The 16,555-nt window shown below is 35.8% G+C and overlaps 1 long non-coding RNA gene across 2 annotated transcripts in view; it reads left to right on the top strand.

The window, feature by feature from the left end:
* Positions 1 to 601, top strand: part of LOC112654076 (uncharacterized) — a 98,118-nt gene extending 97,517 nt beyond the window's left edge. For both annotated transcript variants that reach the window (XR_004814651.2, XR_003132713.3), the window contains one exon: positions 49 to 601. This is a non-coding gene — a long non-coding RNA (uncharacterized LOC112654076). The remainder of the gene's footprint in view (positions 1 to 48) is intronic.
* Positions 602 to 16,555: the final 15,954 nt, after the last annotated feature.

The following is a 16,555-nucleotide window of genomic DNA, read 5'->3' on the forward strand; positions in this document are numbered from 1 at the left end:
ACTATCTTCAAGCAGGTACATGCTTATAATTTTTTTTTTTTCTCCAAGGATCTTCACTGGGTGTTCATGAAAAAGATTGGAGGGCAGAACAAGAAATCAGAAAGAGCCACCCTCAGTCGTATCAAAGCCTGTGGGAAGTAATCAACTGGCATTGATGACAAACAAGAAACACTGTCCATTGTTGCCTGGCTTACCTCTCAGATGAAGGAAAAGCTTTAAGCCACTGTGGGATGAACAACAAACCCTTTTCCCCCACCAGAACAACCATGGGCGAAAGAGAAACAAAAAGACTTAGGAAATGCTTTTATCCTGCCTTCAGGACACAAGCAAAGATCCAGTGTAGAAGACAAGGGTCTTGTGTCTCTAGTAGTAGGGTAGGAAAACGTGTACTAAGCATGCTACATGAAAGCAAAACTGAGAACTTCTATGGCTACGTGCAGGGCAAGAAATCCTTTATTGCCTAAGATCTGCCAGAGAGAGAATGTAGAGTTTAGATGCCATGTGATGGGTTTAGGGGGAGAAATGTTGAAATGGCATCAACCCTGAGGCCTACATGTGGAATTTATAACATGGAAGGAAATATATACAATAACACAAGGGATGGGGCTAAATAAATGAGAGTTTATTGTCATCAGGTTCTTAAAGAATTTTTGAAGTACTGTTATTTGAAAGTAAACTGATAACGTGTAAGTTCAAAGCCCAAAGAAGCACTAAAATATTTGTAAAAGAGTTATAATTGATTAAGACCAGAATGAAGAAAAAAAAAGTAGAGTAAAAAATGCGTTAAATATAAAGTCTAGGGCAGCCCCGGTGGCTCAGCAGTTTAGCGCCACCTTCATTCAGCCCAGGATGTGATCCTGGAGACCCGGGATGGGGTCCCACATGGGGCTCCCTGCATGGAGCCTGCTTTTCCCTCTGCCTGCGTCTCTGCCTCTCTCTCTCTCTCTGTCTCTAATAAATAAACAAAACCTATATATATATATATATATATATATATATATATATATATATATAGTCTAAATATCTGCATTAAAATGCAGACATTGTCACACTAAATAAATAAGACAACACTATGCCATCTACACCATTTCTTTTTTAAATGTGAAGACATTTTTAGGTTAAAAGTAAAATAATAAAAAATAAAAGTAAATATCATTTTACTACTCTATAAAATAGATTATTTTACAAATTAAAATACAAAGTAATTAAGAAATTTGCCAGTGAGGATGAGGTATTTCATAATGCCAAGGCATTCAGTAAATCATACAATACAATTCTAAATAAGTAGGTGCTATGGGTTGAATATTTATGTTCCCAGATTCACATGTTGAATTCCTAGTGTGATGCTATTTGGAGGTACAGGCTTTGGGGGGTGATAAGGCCATGAGAGCGGAGCCCTTACGAGTAGATTAATGTCCTCATAAAAGAGACCGCACTGAGCTCCCTTGTTTCTTCTGTTGTGTAAGGACACAGTAAGAAGACAGGCCCTTATCAGATACTTACCCTGGCAGCACCTTGATCTTGGACTTCTCAGCCTCCAGAAATATGAGAAATAAGTTGTTGTGTAGGTTGCCCATTCTATGGTGTTTTTATTATAGCAGCCTGATCAAAGTATATGCAAATAACAATATGGCTTCAATTATATGAGTGTGAAATACTGACATAACTGAAAGGAGAAATAATTGGAGACTTCCACACTCCCCTCTCAGTAACTGATAGGACTAATATACGGTCAGTAAAGATATACAATACAATACCTGAATAACACCATCAACCAGATTAACCAGTAAAGTTATAAAACGCTTCACCCAGGGATGCCTGGGTGTCTCAGCCCGTTGAGTGTGCAACTCTTGGTTTTGGCTCAGATCATGATCTCAAGGGTCATGGGATCTAACCCCACACTGGTCTCCATGCTTAGCAGGGTATCTGCTTGAGATTCTCCCTCTCAGCCCCTCTCCCCACTCATGTGTTCATTCTCTTTCTTAAATAAATTAAAAAAAAAAAAACACTCTGCCCAATAAAACTGGAATGTACATTGTATGCTAACATGTAGACAGTTCACTAACATGGACCGTATCATGGATCATAAGATATGCCAAAAAACTAAAATAATTTACAGTAGACCAAACGCCTTCTCTGACCAGAGTATTAACTGAAATTCAATGAAATAAATAGATCTAGAAAAATTCTCAAATATTTTTGGTAGACATACAAATGGCCTCCCAAAATATCCTAAAACTAGAAATATGTTCCTTTACATGGTAAAAAGACTTGGAGATGTAATTAAATTAAGGACCAAATTAAAGATCTTGAGATAGCAAGATTAGTCTTAGATTATGGGAGTTGGCCTAATGTAATGACAGGGATCCTTAGAGAAGTGGGAGGTTTAAAGAAAAGAGATAGGAGTATGAAAGCAGTGGCTGAAGTGATGCACTCTGAAAATGGAGGAAGGGGCCAAGGAATAATGGCCTATAGGAGCCAGCTGAAGCAAGGAAACAAATTCTCGCTTGGAGCCTCCAGAATGGATGTGAAGCTACAGACACTTTAATTTTAGCCCTATGAGGTTCATAATAAGCTTCTGAACTCCATAACTATGATAATTTCATATTTTAAATCACTAAATTGGTGGTAATATATTTTAAGATTTATTTATTCATGAGAGACACAGAAAGACAGAGACACAGGCAGAGGGAGAAGCAGGCTCCATGCAGGGAGCCCAATGTGGGACTAGATCCCAGGTCTCCAGGATCACACCCTGGGCCAAAGGTGGCGCTAAACCACTGAGCCACCCGAGCTGCCCAATTTATTAATAGGAATAAGAAACTAATACAATTTGACAGCCAAACAATATGTTTCTTACTAACCCTTGGTTCAAAAAATAAATTACATGGGAAATTTGGTAATGTTGGAAATTAAGTGAAAATGAAAACACAATATACGACCATTTCTAAAGCTCAACAAAAAGCAATGTAAACAGGACAGTTTATAGCATTAATGTTGATATTTTAAAAAGGAGGAGTTATCTGAAAGCAATAATCTAATCCCCCCTCTTAAGAAACTATAAAAAGAAAAAAAAAAAACAAAAAAACAAACAAAAAAAACAAACAAAAAAAGAAACTATAAAAAGAACACATTAAACAAACACAAGGTAGAAATGTAAAAGAAGAAATCAAATTGAAAACAAGAAATAGAGAAAATCAATGAAACAATGTTTGCTTTGGAAAAGAAATCAGTGAAATTAATAAATATCTAAGCCACACCTCTAGCTTATAAATTAATGGTTTAGATATTATATACATACATACATACATACATACATACATGGTAATATGAGAAAACATAAATTACGTAAATATTAGAAGACCCAAATTACAAATGTCAGGAATGAAGAACAGGGGGGCACTTAAAAACCAATCAATGTAAATCACTCTATCAACAGGTTAAAATATAAATTATTATCTTGATAGATTCAGTCAAATGTTTGACAAACTTCAACATACATATAAACTGTCAGCATCTAGGAAGAGAAGGAAACTTTTTCAACTTAATGAAAATATTCTAGGGCAGCCTGGGTGGCTCAGTGGTTTAGTGTCACCTTCAGGCCTGGGTGTGATCCTGGAGTGTCAGGATGGAGTCCCACATCAGGCTCTTGGTATGGAGCCTTCTTCTCCCTCTGCCTGTGTCTCTCTGCCCCCCCCCCCCCCTCTCTCTCTCTCATGAATAAATCTTTAAGAAAAATAAAAGTATTCTATGGGAAATATACTTCCCTTATATTTAATGGTAAGAGACTGAATAGTTCTCCTTTAAAATATCAAGGCGATGATGTTCACTTTTACAACTTCTATTTAACATTGTACTGAAAGCCCTAGCCAGTGAAATAATGTAAGAAAAACAAAAGTCATAAAGTCCTAAAAACAATAAATAACGCTGTGAGTGTGTGTGTGGGGGTTGGGGATAGGGGTAACATAATTAAATAGAAAACCCTAAATAGTCTGGGGAAAAAAAACCCAACTGAATACTAATAAGTGAATTTTTGTAGGTTTCAAGAGAAAAGATCAATACAAACCTAAATGCCTATCTAGACATTAGCAGGAATAATTTAAAAGCAGTAGAAAAAAATATCACTGATCATAGCATTAATAAAATACATTCAGGGATCCCTCGGTGGCGCGGCGGTTTGGCGCCTGCCTTTGGCCCAGAGCGCGATCCTGTAGACCCGGGATCGAATCCCACGTCAGGCTCCCGGTGCATGGAGCCTGCTTCTTTCTCTGCCTGTGTCTCTGCCTCTCTCTCTCTGTGACTATCATAAATAAATAAAAATTAAAAAAAATAAAATATTCAGCTATAAGTCTAAAGAAAATCTGTAAAAGAATTGTATGCTTCAAACTATAAAATATTGACTGTAGTATATTGATGAAGTTAGTTAAAATAGACCCAAATAGAGAGTTAATTGATGGGAAATTCAATATTGTTAAGTTAGCAATTTTCCCAATTAATATATAGATTCAGTGCAATTGCAATTAAAATATCAGCAGGGATTTTGTAGACATTGATAAGCCAACTTGAAATTTTATATGGAAATGTAGAGCACCTACATTAACCAAACAGCTGTAAAACAAATATATTATGAAGTACAGAAATCAGATTAGTACAGAATTGGCCAAGAGATATAGATCAATAAAGCAGAATACAATGTCCAGGAAGAGATCCATACAAAATTATTTAATTCATTTTTAAATTTATTTTTTTTAATTTTTATTTATTTATTTATGATAGTCACAGAGAGAGAGAGAGAGAGAGGCAGAGACCCAGGCAGAGGGAGAAGCAGGCTCCATGCACCGGGAGCCCGACGTGGGATTCGATCCCGGGTCTCCAGGATCCCGCCCTGGGCCAAAGGCAGGCGCCAAACCGCGGCGCCACCCAGGGATCCCTATATAATTCATTTTTACAAAGCAAAAGGTGCTATGGTAATTCAACAGGGGGAAAATAGTCTTTCTAACAAATGGTACTGGATTAATTAATTATTCATATAAAAAATGAACCTTGACTCGTATTTTGCACCATATGTAAAATTCAACAGTAGATGCATAATAAACCTTACTGTAAAACCTAAAAGTATAAAGTTTCTTTAAGAAAGAGTAGGAGAGGGATCCCTGGGTGGCGCAGCGGTTTGGCGCCTGCCTTTGGCCCAGGGCGCGATCCTGGAGACCCGGGATCGAATCCCACGTCGGGCTCCTGGTGCATGGAGCCTGCTTCTCCCTCTGCCTATGTCTCTGCCTCTCTCTCTCTCTGTATGACTATCATAAAAAAAAAAAAAAAAAAAAAAAAAGAGTGGGAGAAAATTTTGTGACTTTGGATTACAAAGTGTTTTCCTCCATATTGGACAAAAAGTATGAGAAAAAAAAAAAAAGAAACCTAACCATTGGACTCTGTCAAAATTTAATACTTATGCTCTTATAAAAATATCATTAAGAAAATGAAAAGGCTAGTCACAGACTGGGAGCAAATAATCTCCAAATACATTTTTTGGTAAAGAACTTGGATCCAGAATATATGCAGAAAATTTACAACTTAATTAAGAATTCAATTAAAATGAAGTAATAGATTTGAACACATATCAAAGAAGAGATGATTGGCGAGTAAGCACATGAGTCTGTTCACATCACCAGTTATTTGAGAAATGCAAACTAATACGAGATAAAAACCAATATGAGATATTGGGACACACTAGGGTGGCTAATATGCAAAAAACAAAGTTTAAAAAGCTGACAAGGAATCAGGTCAACCAGAAATACTGTACATGGCTGGTAGGAATCAAAATGTGCCACCATTCTGCGAAAGAGCATGGCATTGTCTCATCAAGTTGTACATACCAGAAGATCCTGAAACCCCCTTCTAATCATTACTCAAGAAAAAGGAAAACCTATGTTTACATAAAAGCTTGCAAGTGAATGTCTGTAACAGTTTTATTCACAATAATCCTAAGACTGAAAACAGGCCAAGTAGTTGTCAATGTGGTATTGTCTAAAAAATATCGCTTATTACATCTTAGAAATAAATAATAATATTGAATCACTAGCATGAGCAACAGGGTGAGATATCAAAAACATGCTACGTGAAATAAGCTGAACAAAAAAGTCTACACACTGCATAGTTACGTGATTTTTGGAGACGGGAAATTACAAGGACAGAAATCAGGGCAGTGATTGCCTGGCTTTGGCAAAGAGAGGGGGAGTTGATTACAAACTGACGTAAGGAACATTTGGGGTGATGAAAATGTTGCATATCTCAATTAGGGTGGTGTTTACACAACTGTATAAATTAAAACAAATTGTAGCACATAGCAATTTGTTGTATATATATTAAACCTCAGGGCTGCCTGGGTGGCTCAGTCAGTTACGGGTCTGATTCTTGGTGTTGGCTCAGGTCATGGTCTCAGGGTTCTGGGGTGAAGTCCCACCTCGGGCTCCACGCTTAGCGGAGTCTGCTTGAGGATTCTCTCCTGCCCCTCCCTCTCTCAAATAAACAAATCTTTAGAAAAATAAATTATACGTTAGTGAGCCTTAGAAATAATAAATAGGGTCTCTTTGGAGATGGAGAAGTCATATGTATCACGGGATAATCCTAAGGAAAGTTTGCAAGTATTAGGGACAGAGTCTATAGCAGAGGTTGAATGCTTTGTCCCAGCAATCTGCTTCCTCTTTTTTTTTTTTTAATATTTATTTGTTTAATAGAGAACAATCAGGAGAACAGCAGAGGGAGAAGCAGGCTACCTACTAAGCAGGGAGCCTGATGCGGGACTTGATCCCAGGACTCTGGGATCATGACCTGAGCAGAAGGCAGGCGTTTAACTGACTGAGCCACCTGGGCACCCAGCAATCTGCTTATATAATTAGCTTGATTAAGGGATTTTTAAAATTTTTGTCTTGAACATAAATGTGACATTTGCTTAAATCGGAATAAATAAATTTTTCTGTACAGAGGTAGAAAACAGTGTTATCTTCCTAAATTCAAGCATAGACAGCTCAAAGAAATGCATTTTCCTGATCTTATTCACACTGACATATTTGCTAAAAATTAAGTAAACAAAATGATAGAAATCAAAAATAAAATATTTCCCTATATCCCTTTTCTTTTTTAGATTTTATTTATTCATGAGAGACAGAGAGAGGCAGAGACATAGGCAGAGGGAGAAGCAGGATCAGTGCAGGGAGCCCAATGTGGGACTCGATTCCGGGACTCCAGGATCATGCCCTGAGTTAAAGGCAGATGCTGAACTGCTGAGCCACCCAGGCATTCCCCACCACACCCTTGAAAATAATCCCTTTCCCACTACTCCTTAAAAGTATTCACTATGGAGACACATAAGCAATAATTTTGGACATCTAACTCCCAAATCTGTTAGAAATTGGGTTGCATGTGTATACTGGACAGTCAACTCTGTTAAATTGAAAGTGTTTGATGAAGTTGGTAAACTTGTTGAATACACCTGTGCCTGACAAGCTTAGGGGGACAGAGGTGGGCAGCAGAACCTCCCAGACCTTGTATGGACCTTCGGGCTCATCAGGTGCCAACTGTCTGTTCCATGCTCCTCTGCAATTCTTTTGTATCTACAGCTTCCAAATCAAGTAGACTATTGTCCCTGCATATTTGAGCTGAATTTACTACACGTAACCAACGAACCCGACACTACTTTTGTATTCAAATAATAATCTTCAGAGTTAAGCACTCTTAATGTTTAGAATTCAAGGTATCTAGGGGACAAAAACTATTAAGCAATCTGAAATATTTGAATAGAACTGAGCTGAAGCTGAATTTTAATCCAATATGTCTGGAGAAAGATCATTGCTGATCTACATTGAAAGATTAATGAAAAACAAGTATTTTAGGTCTTTTAATATAAAAAAATATGTATAGAGATTTGGTTCATGTAATGACAACTGTAATCAATTATCAGAATATTCATTATTGTAAACAGTCTGTTATTGACCATGATATTTTGCCAAAGCAGTTATTATTTAAAGATGATTAAGTAATAGGTTTTTTGACTCTGCAATATGAACTATTTCCAATAGTTGTTTCATTCAAACATATGGTAACTTCATATATTTAATGTACTTCTAAATTATATATTTTAAAACGCCTTTATCAAGAGAAATCCTTTCTGTTTGTGAGATTTAGTATTGACAGTTTGGCTTTAATTATAGATTGATTTTCTCCTCACTATAAGGAACATTTCAGCCACGCTGTAAAAGTAGCATTTCATCTGATGTCAGATAATATGTTCACTGCCAAATACATGTATGGAAATGCCCTATATTTCACTCAGCCTTCTGCAACCATGGCCTCAGTCTCTCATTACTCCAGCAAAAACCCTCTAGGTCACCTGCTGTTCTATAGCTTTACCTCAATTTCACAACGTTCTTGACTCTGGAAATGTTCATATACTCTCTTTGCTTCCTTGAATCTATCACCAAGCCCAATCTGTTCCTAACGCCCCACACAGCCATTTTACCTCTATTGTCCTCACACTATTGGTAACTAGAGGGATTATTTTCGAATCGCCAACTCTCAGAATTCCACACAGAGGGTGCAGGTCTTTCCTGCTAGAGTATTAAATTTATTTGGAGATCCTATAGTCTCAAATCTGGAACACAGGACAGAGAAAGAAGCAAGTCCATGCCATTGGCATCTACCACTCTTTCTGTGTTCCTTTCACATGTCTTCTTCACAGAGCAGTGGTGATACTAGAGGGTCACAGGGTGGTTGCTTATGCCTGGTCTTGTCTTCGGCATGTTTCATTTTATTTTATTTTACTTGACTATATCTTTCAGGGGGAAGTTTATTTTTTTAAATATGTAGTTGTGAGTTATACATTTCGGTCCAATAGTTACTCTAGGACCACTCCCCTCCCTGAGGCAATGCCGGACTCATATCTCATAAACCAAAATAAGGAAATAGCATAAAGTTAATATGGAAGTTGGGACGGAAATTAACAGAATTGGCATCTGTTAATAATTCACATATTATCCTATGTGTACTATTCTTTTCTTATACATTTTAGTGGAATTCATTATTGAGACAGTTTTTATGAGCTTCCCACTTTGTGTTTTTGATCAAACATACCTTTTAGTGTACCCTTACTCATTACACATAATGCTTTTACTAAGCCATGAAGCTAAAATTATAACATGTCATTGGTTATGAGAATGGTTTTTGAAAATATGAGGCTATAAATATATATTGAAATAATATTTTCATTATATTTTAGGAAAGGTTTAATCCAGTACTCTGCAGTGTGAAGAATTTAGGTCAGATATATAAAAGAAGTTAAAATGGTGTCGAACGCTATCTGTTCCATAAATTATTTGGTCATGGCTTTTTTAAAAGTCAAATATGTAAAAGTATTCCATGTTTTACGAGAGTTCATTCTACAGAGACTTTATATCTCCAGTAGGTTCATTGTAAGGATTGGCACTAAGAATTAGAAAAGAAGGTGAAACAGAAAATCTCAGAAAAATAATACTTTCTTTGGTTAAATAATAATTAAATCACTAGGAATGAGATTAGCTAACAGCATGAAAACTTCCCAGAAGAAGCTTGCCTAAAATGGATTTAAAAATATTCAAGTTGCCTCCCTGGATGCTATTATTGAAGTAGTCAAATTAAAATGAACTAGTATTAAAAAAAAAACAATTACTTTGTCAGATATGTTATTAAATAACACTTAAATTATGTAACATGATTTTGTGATGACAAATGCTCTAAGCATCTAAATGTCTCTAAGCTACTGAAGCTGTAGGGCGAACTGATGATTTCTAGATCAATACGATTTCTTACCTGAAGCAAACTGAATCACCATTAACCACCCTACAGCTTAGAAAAAGAGGAAACAAAGAGGGTCTCAGAATAATACCATAAAGGGCAAACAAATAAAACTGTAAAGCTATGAAATCGCCACATTTTTCCCTAGTAAGTCAGGTCAGGTGAGAAGAATCAGGATAGATAATTTTAAATAGTTTGATTTATTTATTCTTTTCGAAATTCCTCCTTTCATCATCTGCTTACTGTATCCTTTTACTTTTACATTGGACCTTGGTAGGAAAGTAATGAGCCAGTAACTGGGAGAAAAGAAGAAAAGGATAATTACTAGTTCAGATCACATCTTTTCAAATTATTCCAGTGTTTTATTGACATGAAACAATTTTGTCATATTTCTTTGCTGTTTAGATTGCCCTATGTTTCCAGCATGTGGGGGATCTAATATTATTTTTGGTTGTACCAACTTACTGTGCTAGAGAGATGAAATTTTTAACATTGGGATCCATCGACCTTAAAAGAGTGGGAGTTGATTTTTTTTTTTTCTTGATCTGCTCACAGTGTATTTTTACACTCTTACCTAAAGATCATAGGAACTATAATCATTAAATTACTTAAATAAAGCAGTGTGCAGTCGTTTACTTTCAATGGCATTATTCTTTTACTTAAGAGAGAATTTCTTTATAAGAACGTCTATACTGCAAGCGAGTATATACACTTACATATATATTTGTGTGTGTGGATAACATAGGTACAAATTGGTACAAGCAGAAAAATGGTTGGAAAGATAATTCCTCTTTCTTTTTTTACAGTATTTATTTAAAATTCACTTTGTAGTCAAGGCACATAAGAGACTTTGATTTGAAGAGGTTTCCTTTTGAAGGTGACAAGCTAGCTTTCACTAAAACATTAATCCTCTGGCTATTTATCAGAGACTAGAGACTGTAAGGACGTTGGAGCCCAGAAATATTATACTCAGAGAATAAAGAAAGTCGTAGTACTTCTTGAACTCAAGGATTTTCGTATTACACAAAATCATTTGGAAAGTATATATTTGGAATTAAAATGGAAATGTGAAAAAAAATGGAAATGTGCGGCTTCATCATTTATAGTAAACAGATTACCGAAAGCTATCATTTAGTAGATTTCTCTTTAAATGTTTTTTAAAGCTCAAAAAAACTGCACACGCACACACAAGATTAGGTGCAAAGGACAGTTTTAATAGCTTTGGAAAAAGGCAAGATGGTTTAAAAGATTTTAGTCATATTACTTCTTTTGCTATCACTAAGTTAGTCCTGCAGGCAAAATAATGAGAATGAGCAGAGTACACAGTAGAGGTGCTCTAGCTGGGAGGCCATTCAGAGAATATTGTGGATAGATTAGTGTACAGAAGTAGTCCAGATAAGCTTCACAAATCTTGATGCCTCTCTAACGATGTGTCCAGAACTGTGAGAGATTTCAGGAGAACACACAAAATGTATCCCCAAGAAGTCAACCGATTCATGAGGAAATCTATGACATAGTCCCTATGAAACAGGTCTTCGGAGTTGTGGCCTTTTGAAAGTAGAGATCATCTTATTCAGCTCTATCATCTTTACCATGTTTACTAATGGAAATGCTGAAATCTAGGGGTGTTAGGCATGATCACGCAAGACGCGGATGGTAGTGTCTGCTATGTTGTGGAAGAGGTCCTGGCTTGACCCTAAAGAGAACTGAATGTTAATTTATGAAATGAACCTTATCAAATAAAATAACTTAGCTCACCTTTCACTTCATAGTTATAAAATTAAGATGGTTGGACTAAAATTTAACAGTTAAAAGGAATAAACAACATATGACAACATGTCTCAATCTTGAAAAAAAAAAATTCAGAACACCCATACAGTCTGATGCTATGTATATGCATCTAAACACAGAACACCATATTAAATTGTGCTTAGGGCTAGGTCTAGGAATGTAAAAGATAAAAATGGACTAGATGAATATACACCAAACTCATACTAGTGGTTGCTTCTGAGACAAGGGTAACTAAGATATATGATTGGAGCATGTGGTCAAAAAAGTCTTCCCTTATATCTGGGATTTGGTTTTTCCAACTGTAAAATGGGTATAATAGTATGTGCCCTCTAGGTTGCTGTGAATATTAAATGAGCCAACATAGTAAAGTGTTTAGAACAAGTAATTGGGATACAGTAAGATTAACATCTTGTTATCATTAATATTTTGTAATTGGGCCATCAGATCTATCTCTTGAGCTAATTTATATTTATATATGTTCCAGGTAAATCCTGAATCATTCTCTGTCCTTAACAATATAGCAAGCACCAAGGGAGACAGGAACATGTTTGCTCCCAAACAGTTTTAACACAACCAAAGCTCTGTATTTATCAAATTATTAGAGTATGTATATTAAAAGAAAAATGCCTGGAGGTGCCTGAGTGGCTCTTTTGGTTAAGTGTCTGCTTTTAGCCCAGGTCATGATCCCAGGGTCCTGGGATCAAGTCCTGTATGGGGCTCCCTGCTCAGTGGGAGGTCTGCTTGGACTCCTCCCTCCGTCTCCCTTGCTCATGCTCTTGTCTCAAATAAATAATAATTTTTTTTAAAAAGAGAGAAAAATGCCTGTGTATCACTGGTGATCTTATAAGATCATTTATTATAGACTATTCCAAAATAATATAAATTTTGCATACTAGAGAATATCACAGATATACAAGCAAGTTTTGTCAAATTGCATGTTAATTTTTTATCATAAAATATTTTTAGAGGCACCTGGGCAGCTCAGTCGGTTAAGTGTCTCTCAATCTTAGCTAAAGTCTTGATCTCAGGGTCCTAAGTTCAAGCCTGGTGTAGGGCTGCACACTGAGCATGGAGCCTACTTAAAAAAAAAAAAAAAAAAAAAAAGTTTTACTTTGTAAAGCAATTACAATTATTTCCATATAACACAGTTGGTTATTTGATATGTTTGTGGCATTAATTCATTACCACCAAGTTCATTATACTTTCGAATGCATTATCTCTTAAAGTGTATTTTATCTTATTTTTAAAGATTTTATTTATTTATTCATGAGAGACACAGAGAGAGAGAGAGAGAGAGAGAGAGAGAGGCAGAGACACAGGCAGAGGGAGAAGCTCCATGCAGGGAGCTCGACGTGGGACTCGATCCCAGTTCTCCAGGATCGTATCCTGGGCTGAAGGCAGGCGCTAAACCCCTGAGCCACCCGGGCTGCCCTTAAAGTGTATTTTAAATAACCAGGTATTTTTTCAATAAAGTACATATTATGTTACCTCAAAATAACATTGTCAGCTTGTATAATTTGTAATGAATAAGTGGATAGCATTTATTTGAGAGATTTTTTTAATTTACTGTTTCCATCCTCTAATGTTTTAACTGTACTTGTTCTATTTTATGTTTACAACAGATATATTGATTAGAAGTGAAAATACATACTCTAAGGAAACCTTTCTCAATGTTGTAATAATTTAGAATTCTAGTCTATCAGTAAATATATGGAAATATTATTTGCATTTCCTAGTTATAATTTAGACATGTGTCTAATCAAATGAAGAAATTTTCAGGTTAATTTTTAAGATTAAATTTAAATCTAATCAAGCAATGATACGTTGATTCTTCAACAAATGATATTATGGACTCCAGAGCAATTATTTCAATGTGGCACACAAATTAACAGTAGTTTAAATAATATATGCACCAATTCACATAGAGCAAAAGCAATAATTTTATTTTATAGCTCCAAGGAGTTGAATTTTAATGATCACTAAACTTTTAAGAAACTTAAATCTCACAATAAAGGATTAAGTATTTTCCTGTTACTAATATTGAACAATATTACAGGTTTTCTGGCTTTCTGAGTCAATTTTATGTCATACAATAGTGGTTCTGAATCTCACAGCTTTTTGTACAAATTTAGAAAATAAAAAAAATTAATATAAAAATTTCCTGTAACCTTCATTGCCATGATTCATCAAATTAAGATATAGCGTTGTAGGGGGGCCTGGCTGGCTCAGTTGGAAGAGGATGTGATTCTTGATCTCATGGTTATGAGTTCAAGCCCCACGTTGGGCATAGAGCTTACTTAAAAAATAAATAAATAAATAAATGGAGAAGTATATCATGTTTATGGATTGGAACAAAAGGGAGGAGCAATACAAAGAGCAATATGAAAGATTTAAGCCTTATCATGTTGATAATCACACTACATGTCAATGGCCCAAACAGACCAAGTCAAGGCAAAGATTATTTGATTGGATAAATATTAAGACCCTAGTGTCAGCTTTACTGAGACATTCTGGCTCATGGTGTTTTGTGGGGTGGCCGTCAGATTGTTGTCCAGCACCTGAAAGGCTTCCTGTGGGCTGGAAGATCTACTTGTTGGCAGGATGACTCAGTTCCTCATGATGTGGACCTTTTCACAATGCTGACTGAGAGTCCTTGTGATGAAACAAATAGCTTTCCCAGAATGAGTTATTTAGAAGAGAGAGCAAGGAGGAAACTGCAGTACCTTTTATGACCTTGTTTTTCAAGTCGTACACTACTGTGTCTGCTTTATTCAATTTGTTAAAAGTGAATCCCTGAGTCTAACCTGCACTAAAGGGGAAGAGAATTAGACTTCAACTGTCGGAGGAAGGAATATCAACTAATTTATGGCCGTATTTTAAAGCCACTACAGGGATCCCTGGGTGGTGCAGCGGTTTGGTGCCTGCCTTTGGCCCAGGGCGCGATCCTGGAGACCTGGGATCGAGTCCCACATCGGGCTCCCAGTGCATGGAGCCTGCTTCTCCCTCTGCCTATGTCTCTGCCTTTCTCTCTCTCTCTCTCTCTCTCTATCGTAAATAAATAAAAAAAAAACAAAAAAAAAAAACTTAAAGCCACTACATCTAGCTATACACTATCTACAAGACACTAAATATAAAGAGAAGAAGTAAAATAGATACCATGCTAGCACTAATAAAAACAGCTCGAGCAGCTGTATTAATTACAGACAAAGTTGAATTTAAGGCAAGAAATATCAGAAATGAAGCTAGTTATTTCATAATGATAAAGAAGTTAATTGGCCAAGAGTCCGTAATAATTTTGTGAAGAGAGCTACTATAATCCTAATAATCTTAAAGAGAGAACTTCAAAATACATGAAGCAAGCAGTAAATAAAGCTAAAAGGAGAAATAGATAAATTCACAATTAAAGATTTCAGTACCTCCCCTCTCAAGAAGTGATAGGACAACTAACAGAAAGCAACTTGGAAAACCAAAAACAAAAACACTACAAAGCACCCAGACTTAACTGACATTTATAGAAAACTTCACCCAACAGTAGTTCTTTTTGAGCATACATGGATTATATACCAAGATATACATTATTCTGGAACACAAAACAAGACAAAGGAAAAAGCATGTCTCCATAGATTTAAAAGAAATAAAATGCCTGAGTGACTTGGTTGGTTAAGCATCTGACTTTTGATTTTGGTTCAGGTCATGATCTCAGGGTCCTGGAATCCAACCTCAGGTCAGGGCTCAGGGCTGGACGTGGAGTCTCCTTCAGATTCTCTCTCGCTCTCTCCCTTTGCCCACACCACCCACACACACACACTCTCTTTCTTAAAAAAAAAAAAAAAAAAAAAAAAAAGAAAGAAAGAAAGAAAGAAAGAAAGAAAGAAAGAAAGAAAGAAAGAAAGAAAGAAAAGAAAAGAAAAAAAGAAAGTAAAGGAAAAAATGCATATGGATTGGAAAGGAAATGAAACTCTCTTTACTTAAAGATTCTATTTTCTCTCTCTCTCTCTCTCCATATATATATATATAGAGAGAGAGAGAGAGAAAATCAGAGGGAATCTACTATAACAACAGGAAAAAAACAAAAACTAGTAATTGAGCTAGCAAAGCCACTGAACACTATTTAAATGTACAAAAAACTTCTATTTTTGCATATTAGTATTGAACAACTTGAAAGTAAAGTGCTAAGTACAATATTGCCATCAAAATATGAAATAATTAGGGATAAATTGAATAATAGGTGTGCAAGATCTACACAGTAAAAAATCACAAAATATTGCTGAGAGATTGCAGAGCTAAATAATGGAGAGATATACTGTATTCACATATTCTGCAAAGGTTGACATCTGAGTAAATATAAGTAATTATACCTCAAAATGATAGATGTTTTTTTTAAATGATAGATATTTTTTGTTGAGATATAATTCATATACTTTAAACATTACCCTTTTCAGGTGCGAATTGGTGGGTTTTAGAATAGTAAGCAATGTTGTGAAACCATCATAATTTTTTAATTCACAAATATTTTCACCACCTTAAAATGAAATCACAGCCTATTAGCAGTCAGTTTCCTGCTCCCCTCACTCTAACCCCTGGCATCAAATAATTAACTTTCTGTCTCAAGATTTGCCTGTTCTGGATATTCCATTTGCATGGAATCGTGCTGGCTTTTGCATCTGGCTGCTTTCACGTAGCGTAGTATTTTCGATATTCATCTATGTTTTAGCATAGGTAAGGATTTTATTCCCTTCATAGTGAAATAATATTCTATTATGTGGATATATCACAGTTTTGTTTATCTACTCATCAGCTGATGGACATTTGAGTTGTTTCCACTCTTTGGCTATTACTACAGCTGTTACGAACCTTTGTGTGTTAATGTTGGGGTTTTTGTGAACATATGTTGTCAGTTCTTGCGTGTAGCCCCTAGGAATGGAATTCCTGGTGCTCA

This window comes from Canis lupus, chromosome 3 (assembly GCF_003254725.2).
Source record: "Canis lupus dingo isolate Sandy chromosome 3, ASM325472v2, whole genome shotgun sequence".
NCBI lineage: Eukaryota > Metazoa > Chordata > Mammalia > Carnivora > Canidae > Canis > Canis lupus.